Raw genomic sequence first — 17,602 nt, 5'->3', positions numbered from 1 at the left:
TGAGTTGTGAAATACATTTTGTTATTTAATTTTGCCTTTTAACATCCAGAAGTATTTTGTGCATATCTACTACACAACTGTTTAAGAAAGAAAGACTATACACCAAGGCAGTATGTAATTCAGGCAAGGATCTAACTAAACCATGCCAAAAAAACAAGATTTTTCTTAACACATAAAAAGCTGGCAGAAGTAGCTGTGGTAATCCATCAATAGATATTCAATGAGCACCAATTAAGTTCAAGTCATAGTAATAAGAGTTAATCGTTATTAAGCATTTACTATATTCTAGAATTGTTCTGTCCTTTCATTTTATTAATACAGTTAATCCTCATGAAATCCTTTGAAATTAAAAGTAATTTTTTATCTTCTTCTTACTGATAAAAATACAGAGAGACAGAGAAGTTAAGTGTATTGCTGCCAGGCAGAACAGCCAATATTTCAAAGTGAGGCGGTTTGATTTCCAGGTGTTGTCCTGGGCCAATTCCTAAATGTAACAATCATTTCTGTTAACAAAAGCTGCATCTTTTCAACTAACTTCAATGTCTGTAAGTCTGTAATTTGAGGATGTTTCCAGTTAAATCAAATTTAACAGCTTAAAAAATATTGATCATTAGTTTTGTTGAAAAACCTTCCCATACAGTGTTATTGAAACACCCTTCAGTTATTTTCTGAGTTACGTAATCACAATGAGTATATTCTTTCAGAGCACTCATTTTCTGTGCCTTTAATCATTTTTGATACTTTCATTTATTTGTATCTTTCTACTTTGCATAAAATGATTGATACATCAAACACATAGTACTTTTTTCTTTTTAAAAAAAAAAACCATCATTTCCCACTCCCAAACACAAACTAAGCCCTATACTGAATTTTTTACAAGCATCTGTGGTATTTGCAATCAAAGTTGTCATAAATAAATTAAACTACAAACTTCTAACTTAGTTTTATGTCTGTATTTTTCCCTAACAATGTTTACCAAAGAGTGGAAATATGCAAGTGATGTGTCTATATTGTATCTGAAGTAAAGAATTTGAGGACTGGTGTAGCTGGAGAGTCTTCTTTCAAAGCTCTCTCACCCTTAGGTTCTGGGGCCGCAAAATATGGCCCTTGGAACAGTGTTATAATTTTATTATTGATTCATGTTCAACTTCATAACGTCAGATAATTTCCTCTTTAATGTGCATAGTGAATCATTTTCTAAATTTCATTTGAGATTTCTTTTCCCATGTACTTCACACACATTATATCCCTATTAAAGATTATTCCAATTCTTACTAGCCATTTTTACAACTTGAAAGGTTATTTGATTTCCATTTCTGTTTGTCATTGCCTCCCACTGTCCTGGTGTCTTTCATCATCTAAGTGCCCAAGAATATCATAGATGTTACAGATGGATAGCTGGCATCTATTTGCCTAGCCAATATTGAGTTGGGAAAATCTTCTGCTTTGTTATTTATCCACCCAAGCAGATTTCCTCTGCTTCTCAATGTAACTTGCCAGTACCAGGGGGTCTCCATGGTTCTGAGTATTTTTGGATCGTGCTGGCCCTTTAACTCAAAGTGCACTTCCCTCCACTCTCCACCTATAAAATCACAATTCATTGTTAGTGGTAGGGTCAAGTGTTATCCCTTCCTGGAAACCTTCTGTGATTCCTTAAGTTAGAATTAATCACTGTATCCTCATTTGTTTCCCTGTGTTAGCAACTTAATTTTGACTGAGTCAAAAGCTTCGCTGAAAGGAAGTTGTATATGAAATCAGAGTTTTGCCCAAGTGCAGTTTCGTTGCATTTACTCAACTATTCCCTGGGAGTTTAGACTCTTCCATAGTATTCATCTCTAATACTTTAGTCTTGTTTTCATGTCTTGCAAATATTGTTTTTCTGACCCTCAGCCCTTTTGGTATTCATTTAGTCAAATTTGTTGCTCAGTAGCTTGTATCTTTCTCACATCAACCATGTGATAGAATTTCTTGTGTCCATCGTGGTATTTCCTTTTAAAATATGCACCCCTTCTGAACTCCTTTGTCCGATGGGATATGCCTAACTGTGACTTCAGCTTCACTTTGATCCACAAGATCCTTAAGAGCTGGTGGAGACCTCAGCTATAAGCTTAATACAACCTCTCATCTTATAGATAAGAAACTAATCTGGGGAAGACTAAAGGGACTAACTCCAAGTCATCCTGCTAGTTAGGGTGACACAGACGGATTGCCATCAGTATCCCGTTTTTAAACCTGAGAAGATCAAATTAACCACACCTAAATGCGGAAAAATAAAATCAACCATGATGGTGCTGGTCATGTGGAGTTTACTGAAATAAGCCTTTACACAGCCATGGGCTCTGTCCCAGTGGGGTATCTTGACAATCCTCCTAAGTTTCCTGATTTTGATTTCTAAAAATTAATACATATTCTATATTTGCCTGAGTTTCTTTCTATCCTCTCACAACCTTGACCTCTAAATTTATCTCACCTTCACCAACGCAGTCTTCATCCTCTGTAGCTTCCCCTATCCTCCTTTCTCAGGCAGAACAAGCCAACACATCTTACAAAGCTTCCACAGTTTCTGCACATAACTTCTCATTCCATGAACAGCCTCCAAGTCTTCACACAGGGAATGTTCTTCTCTCCAGCATAGCCCCTCACAATCCTAAACTTCATTCACAACTCATCTCAAAGACCAACTCATTTTCTGACCACATTCAACCTCCTCTCTTAGAATGAGTTGTTTAATTGGCTTCTTTTCACAGTATCTTGCTTTTGCCTCAGTGCTAACTCTTAGCCCAATCTGTTTTCTATTAGAATTTCTTTTTTATTTATCATTTACTAGACTGCACTCTCCGAAGAGAGCTATTTTCCTTTAGGCACTGAGTGACTTCACGAAGCATGACCTAAATAAATGTTTGTTGAATAAATAAATGAATGATGAGAAAGGCATTTTGAATATCTGTTGCCTATTCTACACAAATAGATCTACCTAAAACTCCAGAAATGTCTTGTTAGTCAAGGCTTTTAAAATGTAATTTTTTCTAGAACGGGTGGCATAAAGGAATTCCATGATGCATAAAAACAAAGAATGTTATGACATGCTTTATATATTGTGAATCAGTATTGCTATCTCCAAAAATGACCTAAACTTTATATTCAATTATGATCAATTGTAATTTCTCTTTTTGGAGGGTAAGTGCTCTTACCTTCTTTATCTGAGATGGCAGGGGGAGACAGTTTCAACACCTACAGTCTCACTAAAAATAAATAACTTCACAAAAACTATTATGAAGCAGCTTCATCACTGATATTTAGACAGTTTCAGCCCATTCCCAAAAGATTCAAATGAGGACAGAAAAAATAATTCATTCCTCTAGATATTTCATCTAAACAAAGACACATATTTAAATATCAGGAAATACCACTGTAGCTGCCTGGATATTCTTTTTTCTCTTTGGCGCACGGTCAGATCAGTCAGATCGTGTCCACACCATTAGGTCAAGGGTGTTCTCACACCAAACCTAGATGTGTCTTTGCTTCTCCTCATCACTTGTAACTTGTGACGTCACCCTTTCACTCCTTGAATAAATCCAGTATCAGCCCCAGCCCATATAAATCATTCTGCCCCTTTGCTTCTGTCTTCATGTACAGCATACTGTAAATAATCATAATGGAGTGGTGTAAATAGTTCTGTAGTACACTGGAGACCCCTATTGGTGAGACTCAGACAGTGACTTCGGAGCCTGACATCCTAGCGAACAGAACTGGATCCGCGTCTGCTGGGCTCCTTGGGGTTCCAGTAAAGCAGAGAATGATGCCTTTAGCAATTTTTGCACATTGATTAATCAGTTTATGAAAGTAAATGTGTGTGTGTATTTACTGTACTTTGTGTTTGTATGATGACATCACTAAATAAGAAGGCAGCACAAATAACAAAAAATATATATATATTTTATATATACATAATAAATATATATATAACTATATATAACCTCCTGTAATTTTAGGGTAATTCATTTTCAGTAGACAACACACAATAAGGATACATGCAGCATTGCTGTTATATAAATACATATTGATCAAAATATGGCAAAGCATTCGCAGAGTTCAAAACTCTGAGCGTTAGATAGTAAAACATATACTCCATTTGTTCATCTTTAAAAACAATATCCTGTGCTTTTCAAGATTTCTAAGATAGAGTTTAATAAATAACTAGGTTTTTCAGGGATCTTAAAAGGTACTTTGCTTAATTTAAACTAAGAGTTACCGGTTTAGAACCTCTGAATGTTTAAAATTCTGATTTCAAATTATAAAGGAAAAATTAATTTATAATAAAGAAATCACTACCTCTTAAACACCTCAGCACATTTTTCAATGTGCATATTGAAATTAGTTTGACAGCTTAAAAGATGAAAGAGGTACAGTTTTTATTGTAAGTATAATGTAAAAGGTAGTAGAGAATGCCAAATGTACCACAAATCATTCATTTCAGGTGGTGGGATCGTCTGAGAATGTTATTTTATGAATTTGCCCAGTGTTTTTCCTCTTTATTTTCCACAGCTACCTTTGAAATAAATTTTTAAAAGAATAATGGCCACATGAATGAGCTATTCCAAATAGGTGCTTTAAAAACACTAAGAATTTCTACCCTGGCCACACTGTTCTAAAGAAGCAAAATCATCACTTACCAGATGAAAAATGCCTTTGTATCTAGACTTGAAATGTCCATATCCCTTAATTGGCATATTCATATAATATAAAAATAATTTAATAATATTAGACAAAAATAATGCTAATGGAAAAAACCTAGAAAAAATTTACGGAAACAGTCAGTTCTTGATCACCTTTACTACTGGTTTTGGTAGTATTTTTACACTTGTTTTCTTCTCCATTTCTTTCAAATTAAATTGCTATTCTGCCTTCCTCCTACTTTCTCCCCAACACACAGACACACACACACACACACACACACACACACACACACACAATCTCCTCCTCAAAATGCAATATTTGCCTTGACTTTAGCTGAAGCTCCAAGCATAGGAAAGGTCCTGAGTGTAGAGCGTAAAAATCTGATACCAGTGAGTTCAACATAAAATACAAAGTCCTGTTCACACACTATGATTATTTGATGATCACATATTTCTTTGCTGTCCATACCAGCCTATCCCACATGCATGTGTAATTTATTTGTGTTGACTTCCTAATCTTATTTGAAATGGAGAAAATATTTTTTCTCTGCTACATGCAACTGCTGCTAACTGCAAGGCTCAGACTTAATCCCTCAGGCTGAAGACTGAGAGGGGAGATGATTGGGAAAAGAATGTGGACCATGGTCCTATGAGACCTGAGCTCTCCCTTTAGGGAACACATTCATCTCCTTCCCTGTGAAGATCCTAAGTGAACGTGGCCTAATAGAACCAGCACAGAAGCATTGCATTCTTGGTATGGAGTTCTGAGTGTGGGACTGGGGTGGGGGTGGGAGGCTGGAATTTTAAAAAGGTCAGAAAGCTACAGGGCCTAGTGATGTAGACATCAGAGAAGGGAAACCCCTAAATTCTAATCCCAGCACCGTTACCTCTGTCACCACCTTCCCTGGATGGTTTTTTTTTTTTTTTTTAAGGTAATTTTCTTGGAATATATGCACCGTCTTTATTGCTGGAGTTAATAATTGAATGATGATTTTTAAATACAGAGTGCTAGAGGCTACATTCTGGGATACCTTCCCGGGCCATACAGCAATGCCCAACAAAGTACACTTCTGGAATGCACACTTGGAGCGAGATAATGATTCTACAAATAACAGGCTTAATAACATTTCTGCCACACTCTCTTGGCTCTTGACAACTGTTTTATCCAGCTCAGAGAGGTGCAGGATGAGTGCCCTGTACAGGCAGTATTTCTGCAAACTTTAATGATAAAAGGAAATAGTATTATAAGGAATAAAACCACTTTGTTCAGAGGAAAGAACAAAGGGCAAAAGTCAGAAAGTTCAAAGAAGAAAATGATCCAAGCTCTGCCATAAGTGGATTTTATAACCTCTCTCTTTGTTTTGTTTCTCCTCATCTATCAAGTGGGCATCATAATTCCTCCCCGACTGTGTTATACATGAGAATCAAGGGAGATGATATATGTAAAAGTGCTTCGAAAGGCTACAAGCCTCATCTCCATGCGTGGGATTATGATTATCCTCACTACTGTCAAAAAACGCCAGTGCTGCTCAGTGCTATTAGCAAAATCCAATTCCTTTTGTTTGAATTTTGCCTATAGAAAGCAATAAAGTGGAATAAATATCCATTAGCCAGTAGTCAACAGCTGAAACACCAAATCTTCTTAGTCTGAAAGGAGAATGCTAAACTAATGTTATTTCAGGAGTTGTGGGGGGAGCGAGGGAGAGGCATTGCTGAGTTGAGGTGGGGAGTAGATTGGGGAGACGCAGCTGCAATAGGGCAAAAAAAAGCCTCTTTCTCCTCCCAAGAAAACGTCTCCACTAAATTCCATTCAATCTAATTACGCATAAGAGAAAAGTCAGGAAGAAGGGTCAGCTTGAACAGAGGCCTGTTATTGGTCAGCATTAAGATGATATTGATAGAAAACATAATGCAATACATTTTCCTCTGCCACACGTTTCTGAATAATAGCAATTTGCCCACTAGCTAACCACCTCAGCATAAACACTGGAACGCTCCTGCTGAGTCTCCGAAAGCCTACTTGTCTGCAAGTGCACAATATACAAGGAACATCACCATAAAGCTCTGTGCCACCGTTCAATGCAAACAGTCCTCAGGTCCTGCTGTGACTTGGCACACCCCGCTGGACAGCTGGAGACTGGAGAGGAGAGGCTGCTGCCAATAACACGTGACGAGGGATTTTCGAGCAATTTTCTGGAAACCAACAGTCCTGTGCTTTATTATTTCATGGGCAGATATTGCTATGAGCTACATAGAGATATATTATGGTGCAGTGTACTGTCTATTTGTACCTGATATGATATACAATAAAACACTCCAACGCTTTCCCAATCCCATTTGTGAGCTCGAGCAAGGAAAAATAGGGAGACAACTTGCCATAGCCTTATGTTATGCCTAATATAATTTTGGAAATCAGCTATTGCCCCAAACAACATTTTATTACATGCATCAAAAAATTTAACTTGCCAAGGGTCACATAAGTGTACTCAGAATGTGCTTCAGAGCTAGAGACACTAGAGATAGATGGTTTATTGTACATCTCATTCCTTCCCCCTGCCCCCAAGATCGCTTGCAATGAAATGCAACCAGAGATCATTAAAAAAAGATTGCTCATTTTATGTAGCTTGAATATATAAAATGGTAGTTATCTAAATTCCAGTGGCAAGAATGTTTGGAAGACAATGCCAAGAGATAAACAAAAGTGAGTTAAATCGGGAAGACAGGCTCTGTAGCAATTAGTCTAATGTCATATCATTTTTAATGTAAAGAAGCTACATTTTCTAATTTTCACTAAAAGCCCTAGGTGCTGAATGGGTTATAATAAATGCATGCAATAAAAAACAGGTACACTCATCTTATAAAGTAGCCTATTAACCAGACTGCTAGTGCTGCAAAATCCAGTACACAGTAAACAATACTTTTCCTGTTAGAATAATGATGCATAGTTTACTCTTTTATACCATGCAGCACTTGGGGACCACATCCATTTACCAAAATAATACCAAATTAGTACTGTAAATATTGAAATCAGACCTTTCAGGCTAACCAGTGGCCTAATTTTCTCTTCAATCTGCTCTTAATCTCAATTCATCAATAACACTACCTTATTATCAGACTTTGACAGCAAGCTAAGGCTTGTGATAAATTACACATCTCAAGCCAGATTTAAAATTTGAAGCTCAAGTGCTAATTATCTGTACAGGCCTAGTTAATAACGAGATTTCTTGTTAAGTATCTGATCACAGCATGGGCATCATTTGTCAAGATCCTCAAGTCTACCTTAGAGACTGGCTCTTCGAATCCTCCCTTGCCTACCATATGTAAAATTGGGATCTTTGTTTCTATAATAACCTTTTATTAGGAAGCTGACATAATGATTAACTTCACTGTAGACACACACAATGAATTAGACAATTACCCTTGCTGCTTTAGACCACTCAGACTCCTAGCAAGACAAAATAATTAATATTGAATTTTAATTTGATGTGTTCCACATTTAAACCCCAATTTGCAAAGTACACCTGGAAAGCTGCTGCTGCTACCTTGCAGTTTGTGCTGATGAAATAAAGGCTCCTGCAGTTTGAATGTGAAAGCACAGAAGGCACGATGCGCCACGATCACTTCTCAGTGGAGCACGGAATTTTCTAGCATTAATGGGAAAGGTAATTACCTAGGTCTAACTTTATAGCCTTTTCTCTAATGAAACTATAATCTCCCAGGCCTACACACTTTAAGCATTTGCATGATTTTAATGATTTCAGTGCCATAACTGTTGGTATACCCCGTCATTTTGAAAGGAAATGTCTTAAACACAAAGACGTTAATTATCCTTCCAGGCTATTCTTGTTGGCACAAAGTAAAGCTGAGTCAAAGAGAAGCCCCATTACAAAAACAACCAAGGGCAGCATTTTTCACATGGCCCCCCAAAACCGGGCCGCAAGTACATAAATCCATTTCTTCATGTTCATCATTCCCCAAACTTAACCTACACCACACAGCCATAGGGCACACAGGCTGAGGTCCTTTTGACTTTGTTCCCACACAGAATGGGTATAACATGATAAGACCATGAAATATTGCCACTCTCTAACCAAATTCCCTTTCAGAAAATCATTAACCGTCCTAGCTGGGGGCAGTTCAGTCTCATGGGAGGGGCTGGGAACTACTACAATTTTTCTTTCATGAAAAGGTTGGAGTTTGGGAGAGGAAAGGTGACTTCCTTCCGTACTATGTCACATAGTGCAGGATTGAGATGCCAGACTAAACTGAATTATCTGTTTTAAGGCCAATGAAGGCAACTCATGTTATTACAGGAAAGGTATAAAGATTCACAGTCCATTTATTATGAACTCGAAAAGCTCTTATTCATCCAGATCGAGCAGCTTACATGCTCCTGAGCAGGGTAGCTAAGTTCAGAAACAATGGATTCTCCACTCTCCTTGGGCTTTCCTCTTATCTCCCTTCTTTCCCAAGGGTTCGATGCCTTCCGGGCTCCTCCCCTACTTGAATGGCAGCCAGAGGAGGATCTAATACTGCAGAGGTGTGTTGCTGGATATAGAGGGGTACCAAGGAGACGTTTTAAAATTACAGCAACCTGGGGCAGGAAAAGGTTCCTACTCCCTCTCAGTCAATGGCATAATGTATCCCAAGATCTTCATGCTTTGTTCTGCCATCCATGCCAAATAGCAGGCACTTTTTCTTGAGCACATTTCTCCCATGAGGTCTGTGCAATACCCAGACAACTATAAAGTCATGAGGAAATGATTCCTGAGCTTGAATTTGGTTCTTTGCTAAGTTAGAGATGAAGAGCAGATTTATTGATAACTTACAATATAAACTTAACAATCACTTACATGAAAGTCTCCAAAAGTCCAGAGCTATTTCCCCAAACTATAGATGAGGTCAATGGAAGGAGAATGAAATGATAATTACTTTATAAGAGAAATATTCTGGAAACAGAGGCAAATTCTCAGAGCTCCCAAATGTATTAAACGGGTGACACTCTATGTCCTCTTAAATTTTATTTTGATTATTGTCATTAAGCCATTAAATCAAAGTATTTAATAATGCTTTCTTCCTAGATCTCTTATTTTAAAACTATATGTTAATCTAGGCTCTGCAAGTTACAAACTGTGCAACATTGACAAGTTAGGTAACTTCTCTGAGCCTCAGTTTCATCAAAAGTAAAATGAGAATGACAAGTGTCTACTTCTTACAATGGTTATAGAGATTAAATAAGATAATGTGCATCACACTCTTGGGACAGTTGTTGGCACTAGTAAGTGCTTAGAAAACATTGGCTGCTACTAATAGCATTCTTAGTTGTCATTACTGTTATTTTGAAGAATGTTGCAGACATTTTTCAGTAGCCCTTAAATGGATCATTTGCTTTTGCGAGTTTGGCCACAACACAATCTAAAGATCACAAAAGCCTCGTTTCTAAGAATGACAAATCGACAGTCAAAAGCACTTCCCTCCCTCAGGCAGTATTTGCAACTAGAGCCACAAGTCTAAGTAAATATAATTGATGGTTATTTTTAAAAAGACATTATGTTAACAAAAACACTAAAAGGAAATACAGTACATTTTTTACTGTAGTAAAAAAAATAGGTAACGTAAGATTTCCCATCTAAACCTTTTTTTTTTTTTTTTTTTTGAAATAGGATCTCGCTGGGTCTCCCAGGCTGGAGTGTTGTGGTATAATCTCCGCTAGCTGCCTCTGCCTCCTGGTTCAAGCAATTCTCGTGCCTCAGCCTCTTGAGTAGCTGGGATTACAGGTGTGCACCACCATATCCAGCTAAATTTTGTATTTTTAGTAGAGACGGGGTTTCATCATGTTGGTCAGGCTGGTCTCGAACTCCTGACCTCAAGTGATCCACCTGCCTCAGCCTCCCAAAGTGTTGGGACTACAGGAATGAGCCACCGCACCCGAACACCATCTTAGCCATTTAAATGTATAGTATAGCATAATTATAATATAGTAATGCATAATTATATGTGCATTGTTGTACAATATATCTCTAGAATTTTTTTCTTCTTATAAAACTGAAACTCTATACTTGTTGAACAACTCCCTTTTTCCCCTTCCCCCAGTCACCTAGCAACCACCACTCTACTTTCTGTTTCTAAGAGTTTTACTGTTTCAGACGTCTCATATGAGTGGAATTATGCAGTATCTATGTTTCTGCCACTGGCTTGTTTCATGTGACATAATATCCTCAAGTTTCACCCATGTCATAGTCTGTGACAGGACTTCTTTCTTTTTAAAGGCTGAATACTACTTCACTATATGTATATACCACATTTTATCCATTCACCTATTGGTGGACAGATACTTCCACCTCTTGGCTTTTATGAAGAATGGTTCGATGAGCATGGGCATGCAAATATCTCATCAAGATCCTCTTTTCAATTATTTTGGATATATAGCCAGAAGTGAGATTGCTGAATTAGATGGTAATTCTACTTTTAAATTTTTTAATTTTTTTAGAAACCTCCAGACTGTTTTCCACAGTGGCTGCACCATTTTACATTTCTACTAACAGTGCACAAGGGTTCCAATTTCTTCACATCCTCATCAATGCTGTTATTTTCTGTTTTTGTGATAATGGCCACCCTAAGGGGTGTAAGGTGATAGCTCATTGTGATTCGCCTGATGATTGGTGATGTTGAGCTTCTTTTCATATACATTTTGGCCATTTGTATATCCTCTTTAGAGAGATGTCTATTCAAATCCTTGGCCCACTTTTAAATTTGATTATTTGGGGTTTTTTGTTATTGAAGCGTAGGAGTTCTTTATATATTTGGGTGTTAACCTCTTATCAGATAGATGGTTTGCAAATGTTTTCTCCTATTTCACTGGTTGCCTTTTCACTCTGTTGATTGTTTCCTTTGCTCTGCAGAAGTTTTTTAACTTGGTGTAATCCTATTTGTCTTTTTTGCTTTTCTCCCCTGTGTTTTTGGTGTCATATTGAGAAATCATTGCCAAATCCAATGTCATAAAGCTCTTCCTTTATGTTTTCTTCTAAACGTTTTCTAGTTAAAGGTCTTATGTTTAGGTCTTTAATTTACTTTTAATTAATTTCTGTATGTGGTATAAAGTAGGAGTTCAACATCATTGTTTTGCATGTGGATGTCCAGTTTTCCAACACTATTTGTTGAAGGTCATTTGACCATATGCATGAGGGTTTATTTTGGGCTTTCTGTTCTCTTCCATTGGTCTATATGTCTATCATTATGCCAGTACCACACTATTTTGATTACTATAACTTTGTAATATGTTTTAAAATCAAAAAGTGTGAGGTCTCCAGCTTTATTTTTCTTTATCAAGATTGTTTTGGAGAAATGTAGAACATTTTAATGCTATTGTTAGTGTCGTTATCTTTGGCTAGTAGGACTATTGGGATCTATCTGACTTTTGCAGGTTGTATTTAATGAACAAACATTACAAATGGGTGTAAATCAATATAACTGGAGAGGAGGAGAAAACATTTTATATTGTGTAATCTTGATTCAAGCCTTCACTTCTGCTAATGATATAAAACTTAATCCTACTAATTTCAGCTATAGAGCTGGTACAATAAAATGATTTTTCAGCTAAAAATGACCCATTTTCAGCACAGTGCCTAACACCGTCGCTAGTCTCGCCTTCCTCCTATCTGTCCTCTGGGTAACAGCTGATGGCAGCAAACGGGGTGATGGACAGTGGAGAGAAAAGGAAGAGCTCTCATCTAATACAGTCACTGAACAGCCACTCAGGCTCACCCCTGGGCTGGTTCCTGGAGGTTAATGCCTGATGCTTGCTCTGACTCATGGTGATAAGATGATCTGATAGAATCTTCTGGCTTTCAGCTCAGCTTTTGTAGTGGTGATATCCCTGAAATGTAGCCAACTTTCCTTCCTAATGCCAGTAAAACATTATATGTTTATTTTCAATGCCATCTCTCAGCTTTGCCAGGCAGTCTCAGGGGCAATCACATCAGCACAGCCCCCTAAGTACCTGCCTCAACACACCTGGGACTCACAATACCAAATAAGGCAAGGATCTTACAAAAACAGGAGAGGGGAGGCAGACTTTGATGTCCTGTTGTCTCTGTACTACTCTTTCCAGTGATCCAGTTGGCAACATGTATGTCTGCAAGGGCTGATGCTCAAAAAAAAAAAGTCTCTTTGGGGAAAGAAATACCACATTTACTCCACCACCACCACTTCCTGCTGCTTATTGCAGATGTTCCAATTACACATTTGGTACCAGGAAAATGACCATCAGAGGGGTCTTCAGGCCTAATTTACCTACCAAGGCAAGGACTTACTGTACTTTTGTAACATGTTTTAGAATCAATTCATTCATTTATCACCTGGCTCTACTATGCCTGAAGTCTAACGGGAGGGCAATGATGATGCTTAGGTTCCAAGTATTAATGTCAATTAGCATTCTATGTCTAATAATTCTTGAAACGTTTGGGTGGTCAGTTACCTGGTGCTCACTTAGCCAGGTACATAGCAGTAGACCCCTTTAAGAAAGGAGTAGGAGTATTGTTATTGTGTATACCTGCTGTGGTGTTGCAGGCTTCTTCTACCAGGGAACTGCGATTTTTCTTCAGCCAATATGCACCAGACCTTAAAACTGGCTCAGGTCTACAAAATTGGAAAGGAATTGTGACTTTTTATTAGGAAAACTTCCCTCAGCCTTCTGGTCATTTTTACTGGATTGAATAGTGTTTCCCCAAAATTTATGCCTATTTGGACCTTGAGAAAGGGGCTTTATTTTTGGAAATAGGGTCTTTGTAAATTTAATCAAGTTAAGATGAGTTCATACTGTACTAGAGTGGGCCCTTGTCCAATGACTGGTGTCCTCATAAGAGAGAAATTGGAACAAACACAGAGGAGATGCAATGTGAAGATGGAGACACACTGGGAGAATGCCATGTGACAGCAGAGGTGGAGACTGCAGCGACGCACCAACAACCCAGAGGATGCCAAGGACTCCTGGCAACTGCCAGAAACCGAGAGAGAGGCACGAGACACATTCTCCCTCTGAGCTTCCAGAAAGAACCAGCCTTGCTGACACCTTGATTTTGGACTTTTAGCCTCCAGAACTGTGATAGAATAACTTTCTGTTGCTTTAAATCACCCAGTTTGAGGTACTTTGTTAACAGCAGCCCTGGGTAATGAATATACCCTCCGTCCTTGATTTCTTTCACTGGTCCCGATTGGTAGCAATCCTGTCACCGCCCATGTATTTTATTCCTAGGAATGCTGTGTTCTATTAAACACCCACAGCTCTGCCGGTTAGCAGCCCCACTCCCCTCCACACTTGCTACTCATTATGGTTATTGCGTCTGCCTGGCTTCTGCAGGCTAGTCACTGCCACCAGGCCTCTATGGTGTAGCACTTTGCTGTCTAGATCTACCATCCATCCTTGCCTACAGAGGACAGCCAGCATTAGACTTCTTGGCGATGCTGATGCCTTTTTCACAGTGAATTCCAAACGGTGTTGGTAAATAGTGTATCCTTCGAACCTGCACATGGGACACAATCATACTGTGAGATTTCTGGCCTTTCGCAGTGCTCTGACTCCAGCACACTGACATTGCTGAGCTTTTATGTCTCTTCTTCCACCCTCTGCCAGGGCCATTCTGACATTGCAACCTAACTTAGTGTAGGCCATCACTATTGTCATGCCTTTAGGAGCCATTGTAGAAGTGAGTTTGCACCATGTCCCAGAGTCCATGCCAAGTGTTAAATCCTGTATATTCTTGGATCAAGTAGGCTTAGAATCCAATCCCATGCCTCCTTTTCCAGCACTTGCAGATACAGGATGGCAGATGTTACAACTTATTTGGGAGGTAGTCCTTTTCTTCTCTTATTAGGTCCAGCACAGCTCCAGTTGGGCCTATGTTGTGACTTAACTCTAGTTACGGGCCCGGTGCCTGGGACAGAGATGGTGGCAGATCACAGAAGGAGCAAATGTGCCTCCTGGGGGAGCAGTGTCTGCATCACCTCCAATCAATGGAGGAGTGCAGCTCCTAGTAGGGAGGGGTGGGCCAAACCTTTACAGGCTCAGGGCATTCCAGAAAGTCTGGGGGTTTGTGATTTTCAGGGTTATTAACCCAGATGTCCTCATCTCATGTGTCAAGGTCCCAGCCCTGACCTTGGTATAAGAGACTGGTTTTAATTGGAAATTTAACTTTCATGAGAGCTTGGCTACTCTGATGATTAAGTCCTAGGCCTGGTCCTCTCACTCGGCAGGAGATAAAGCTGCTTTGTGTACCATAAAGGAGGCTCTCTGGCTTTCATACTTAGCTGTTACTTGGGAATTAATCCCTCTCAGCTTCTTATTATCTGTTTTTTCCAGAGGTCAATTGAGCTTAGCAACAGTTACCCAATTCCATTGTACTTATATAGTTACTATTTCTATTGTATTTTTCAAATGCATGAGATACCACACCAGCTAATGCATTACCTGCTATACCATCCTGATTCTCCATCAGTGAAAGTTTTAACAAATGAACTGTCACCTTGGGCCAAGGACCCTCTGTGTTCCACCTGCCACTGGTTATGGCATCCTCATTGCCAGCCAGAAAGTGACTGATCCAGCTCCAAAATCTCATCTCAGCACCTGCGCTCTCAGACTGCTCCTAGTACCAACTGTGACTGCATATTCCCAAGGTGCAGGATTGCAACTGGATTGGCTTTGAAATCTCCTCCGAAGGCAACAGGAATGGAAAGAACAAGCAGTCCTGCTGCAATGGAGATATAATGATGACCTCAGCCAACCCCATATAAGCTCTGAGACCTGGACTGTTCCTTCAGGACTTTTCCAACTTGAGTTGAGATGGCCAGGCCTTTATACTCTGCATCCATCAGTGGGATGCCCCAGAAAGGGGTGTGACCTTAAGTGAGGTAGTTCTAAGCCACCGAAGCAACCCCTGAAGGCTGTCTGCCAACATCGTCCTAGTAGCTGGGACAACAAGTCATTTATTGAAGGAGAATCTGAATGTCTTCTCAGTGTCCGTGACAGCTTCCCCTACTCTAAAACAGATATGCGGGTAGGAAGTGAACCTAGCTCTCCTGGTTGGCACATACCCTGCACTTCCCTCTGAATCCTATCAGCATCCCCGGGTCTTTACTGTAAAAGTTGACAACTTGTCCTCTGCTGGTCCTGGCAGCCCAGGATGTGCATGGGAGGATGGGAAGGCAGTCTAAGGAAATTATAGAAGAGCATCTGATGTTTGGTGCCTCAAGTTATTAGTTTGTAGAGTATTGGGCTTACAGTTTGGATCAACTGCCTGAAAGACTGCGCATAGGGTTAATTTGAGGGGGTCAAAACTAAGGATAGATAGATAAGTTTGAAGCTAGTACAGTAATCCAGAGGAAATGCAGCAAGACCCTGAACTGGGGTAGTGTTCATAGGAATGAAGTGGAGGCAAATAGATCTGAGAAATATTTTGCTGGTGAAATGCCAGGACTTGGGGATTGATTAGATGTGGAGTATGAGGGAGAAAGAGGAGTGAAGTGTTACTTTCAAGATGCTGACTAGGATTATTAAATTTTTGGTGGTGACACAAACTGAGATGGGTAGTTTTGAATATGTGACATTTGAGATGTTATGAAGTGCTATGTCTAGCAGGTAGATGCATATTTGAGTCAGAAGTTCAGGAATGAGAGAGAAGTCTATCCTCCACATAAATATTTGAGAATCTTGGCATTTAGGCTGGGCTACAACTATGTCTCTAAGGAGAGCCCAGGGAGAATGTGAGAGGGAAGCCAAGCACGGACAGAGGACCGATCTCCATAATTCACCTGAAGGCTAAGGGTAGAAAGAGAACCCTATGAAGGAGGGTAAGAACAGGAAGGCCAGAAAGCTATGAGAGCAATGCAAAGATTGTGGTGTCAGAGGAGTCAAGGGAGCAGAGTGTTTCGAGGAGGGCTTGATTAACCGAGTCCAGAGCAGTAGAGAGCTACAATATGATAATCAGTAAAATGTCCGTTGCATCTGGCTGCTCAAAGGGTACTGCTGACCTTAGTGAGAGAAGTTCATGAATGTGGTGGGGGTGAATGGCAAGTCACAACTGGTCAAGTAGTGGATCACGAGGTCAGGAGTTCGAGAACAGCCTGACCAACATAGTGAAACCCCACCTCTGCTAAAAATAAAAAAATTAGCCCCGTGTGGTGGTGTGCACCTGTAATTCCAGCTACTCAGGAGGCTAAGGCAGAAGAATCACTGGAACCTGGGAGGCAGAGGTTGCAGTGAGCCGAGATTGTGCCACTGCACTCCATCCTGGGCAACAGAGTGAGACTCTGTCTCAAAAAAACAGAAAAAAAAAAAAAAAAAAAAACAAGAAAGTAAGAATGTGACATCAGAAAGTGCCCATAACTCTTTTCTGCTGGATAAGACACATAAGATCGATTCCACTCCCACTCCATTCTGAGTGCCTTCCTGTACCAAAGAACAGAAAAGAGAAAAGCTACATTTCCCAGACTTCTCTGCAGCTGGGATCTGGATACACATCAGATGCACCCAGTGAAACTGGGAGGAGGAAGTGAGGCAGGAGCCCTCTTCCTACAGGCAAGCAGGGTCTTGGAAGCACAATGTTTGGAGAAGTTGCTGCCCCTGGACTCTGCATTCCAGAATCTGGTCACCAGCCTCCTGGGTGTCAAAGGGCAGCATTCGTTGTACCTGGCCTCTGTGTGACAACCACACCACTGGTACCTTTTTATCCCTGAGTCCCTCCCTCCAACCTTTCTAATAATCCCCTGTATTTAAACCCTGTTCAACAGAAGCCAAAGTGCTTTCTGTTGTGTGCTCTCACAGATTTTTAACAATGTTTATATTTTAAAAAGGAAGACAAAGGAGGGACAGTAACTAGAGAAGGCAATGTCAAGAAGGAGCGGAAAGTAAAGGCAGCCTTCACAATACTGGC

Source organism: Theropithecus gelada, chromosome 12, assembly GCF_003255815.1.
Source record: "Theropithecus gelada isolate Dixy chromosome 12, Tgel_1.0, whole genome shotgun sequence".
In the NCBI taxonomy this organism is placed as follows: Eukaryota; Metazoa; Chordata; class Mammalia; order Primates; family Cercopithecidae; genus Theropithecus; species Theropithecus gelada.
The sequence above is the reverse complement of the archived record's forward strand: the minus strand, read 5'-3'. Positions refer to the sequence as shown.